This window comes from Saccostrea cucullata, unplaced genomic scaffold (genome assembly GCF_032062105.1).
Source record: "Saccostrea cucullata isolate Sc308-1 unplaced genomic scaffold, CSIRO_AGI_Scuc_v1 ctg489, whole genome shotgun sequence".
Lineage (NCBI taxonomy): Eukaryota > Metazoa > Mollusca > Bivalvia > Ostreida > Ostreidae > Saccostrea > Saccostrea cuccullata.
In genome coordinates, this window is record NW_026935196.1 from 251,195 (window position 1) to 254,542 (window position 3,348).

The window sequence follows — 3,348 nt, forward strand, 5'->3', positions numbered from 1 at the left end:
ATTTCTATGTTTGTCACATAAAATAATTTGCACTTTGAAATATACTTTTACCTTCTAAATGTATTTTTAGCTAGTTTTGTGATAATGATAGGAAATAAATAAAGATATTAAACCAAGTTTAAACAATTTTGTGTAGCATTTTAATAATAAGTTATTGAGATCTAAATATTTCTTAACTTCGTTACTACTTGATGTAGAGAAAAAAATATGATTGTGTTTCATCCCTAACAAAAACATTATCTGATTATAGGAAAGTATTAGTATATTCGCTGCAAAGATATTAACTGGAAGGTATATTTCTTTAATACAACAACAATTTTTTTTATCTCACATTATCACTATTTTGATTATGTACATTATTTTCCTATTTGATTGCTTCAAACAAAGAAAGACAACTTTCAAATTTTTAACATCATCGTATTCTTATATGACGAGGTGGCCGAGTGGTTAAGGCGATGGACTGCTAATCCATTGGGGTCTCCCCGCGTGGGTTCGAATCCCATCCTCGTCGTTCATTTTCCTTTGTTTTAGTGATAAAAACATTTGTAATGATACTGAATAGCATACACTTAATAAAACTTCTTACTTTCTAAGTGTTCACTTTAATAAAAACTACTTTATAGAATTGTATGATATTTTCATATTATTACAACAAATGAGTCTTCTCAACAATTGTAGAAAGAAAATAAACTATCACCGATGAAAACCAATGTTCCGTGACGAAGCTTGAAAAACAATAAATCTGTACTTTGCGGCACGTGTTCTGTGTAATAAGCATATTTTTGTGATCATTCTCAAATTCTAAAAACTGGTTTCACTAAAAAACACAAAACATTGGAAAAATGACCATTGAGATAGAAGGGAGAGCCATTGGAATGTTGATATCTGGACGATCATTGCACCACTTTTACTTACTTTTATTTTAGTGCTTAATTGTCCTTGATATTACTTTTAAAAATTAAAAACACGTCTCAAAATCCGTTAAAACACATTTTTCAATAGGCTATTCGTCATTTTTCATCGCCAATTTATAACAATTTGAAAGTTTTGGACAAAATTTAACCAAACCGGAAGTGACCTTGATTTTCGTCTGAGGTCAAATTTTCGCGTCACACCGGGTTAAATGAGTGTTTAATTGTCCTGAAACAATCTTAGAAACATGAAAACAAACAATTTCAATCGTATGAAAATGATAAGAAATCGGTGTTCGTGACAGTCAAATATCAGCTCAAGCAGTCTGAATCATGCTTAAAGCGATGCACTTGCGTGCTAAACGCGCAAGGATATTGTCCAAAAGGCATCTGTGTGATGATGCAATGTCAAATTCCCAGATCTGAATCCCATTGAACACATTTGGGATTTTTAAAAGGAATATCAAAGCCCCCCCCCTTCCACAAAATTTCAATGGTTTGCAAAGATCTATGCAGTAGGTGTGGCAGCAGAGGTGTCAATCTCCTATTCAGGGGTACATGGTATCCAACAGTAAAGGATGTCATGCAATAATTAGAGCAAGTGGTGGTCTTACTCCATAGAGATTATTTTGTGTGAATTTTCATTTTGAGGGTACGTCATTTCCTTAACACTTTGCTTAAAATTCCGACGAGATACTTACATGAAATTTACGTAACATCGAACTGAAATATGCATCATTAACCATGAATTAAAGAAATTATTTATTGTATGCATTTGTTCTTTAAAACTAAAAAAATGTTAGGTGAACACTTAGAAGTTTGGTTCAGTGTATACAGTTGACTGGGTATGAGGGCAACATTTGATTTGTTTGACCTAAAGTGATAGATCTAAGTAAAAGTTTCTGAGTACGTATGCGGTTACCTTTTTCACCATTCAAATTTCTGTTTTCAAACGTGAAATGAAAAATACGTCAATTTCTATCCTCGTACATGTAGTTCAATTTGAAGCCCCCAATGATTTTTGTCTGACTTCTAGCTCATATACTCTGAACAATTGACTGGGTATGACGGCAACATTTGATTTGTTGCCCGAGGCCGCAGGCTTTTTTTTTTTGGACTTTTTTTTAGTGATAAATATATAAAAAGATATTTATAAGGGTATAATTTTTAAATTACTATCATTTTGCTTATCGAGCGTGATAAAGTATACAGTTGTGGACTGGGGTAGAGGGAAACAGTCGATTTGTTGGACCGGAGTGCAAGCTTTTGACCAAGGCCGTCAGCCGCGGGCAACAGTTTGCACTCCGGTCCATCAGATCAACTGTTTCCCAAGACTCCTGTCAACAACTGTTTTGCTATACTTCTTTGACGAATGAAAAGATAACACACTCTAGCACTTGACCTCAGCGGTCAACAGTATTTTTGACAGTTCCTGGACCGACGGTAGGGTTAAATAGTCAAACTCTTGGACTTTTTATATAAATAAATTATATAGGGACTGTTTAGTAGGGATATAACAATTTTACATGTCGAATACCTTATCATTCATTGATTGGATGTTTGATTTCAATGAAAGCAATACTACTTTGCATGAAACATATGGAGATAACGAACAGTATTGCAGATCAAAAGTCCATAAAACAATACAAAATAGAAGCAGAGCAAACACGGACCTCCAAAACATCAGAGGTGGGATCAGGTGCCATGGAGGAGTGAGTATCCCCCGTCGACCGGTAACAACCGCCGTGTTCTCCTTGTCATGATCGGGAAATAACGATAAATCCGTCGTCAATTGAGTGTATAAATAATGGACTAACAATTAGTATGAAAAACGTCAGTCAGCATTTGATTAATGATAAATTGTATTTGCTGACAAGGTCATGGAATCGACCATAGAACTTACGAAATCATGACTTTAAACGAGGCTGATGAAATTCTTGTTTCATAAACTTTCTTGTCAATAATTTACCTCGTTGTAGAAACTTTTCATACGTAGAGCTCTTGCGTATCTAATCAACTAAGATATATAAACTCCGTATGCAGGTGATGAAGGAATATTGCTGCATAAGTAAGGGAAGTTGATGATAGAAAAGTTAAAGCCATCATGTTTATCATAGAACTTGGTTGTTAGATAACCATAAACGTCTTTTTCAAGTAAAATTCTAAATATGAAACAGATGTGTCAGACTCTGTGGTATCTTTTATCTCATGCTCACCAGGATGTATCGTATCGACATTAAAATGGAAGTTATATTTGTTCATTGACAATACGTCGTCGATATATCTAAATGTCGAGTTGAAGGCCACAGCAAGTGTTTTCTTCTTTTCACGCATAAGATTTCGGACAATTTCTGCTTCATATGAATACAAAAATAGGTCTGCTAATAACAGGGCACAATTGGTACCCATTGGATTCCAACAGATTGTTGGAAGACCT

The 3,348-nt window shown here is 34.4% G+C and overlaps 1 non-coding gene across 1 annotated transcript; it reads left to right on the plus strand.

Annotated features, from left to right (window-relative positions):
- The first annotated feature begins 429 nt into the window (after positions 1–429).
- On the plus strand, positions 430–511 carry Trnas-gcu (transfer RNA serine (anticodon GCU)). The gene has a single exon. It is a non-coding gene; the product is annotated as a tRNA-Ser (tRNA).
- The last annotated feature ends 2,837 nt before the right edge of the window (positions 512–3,348 follow it).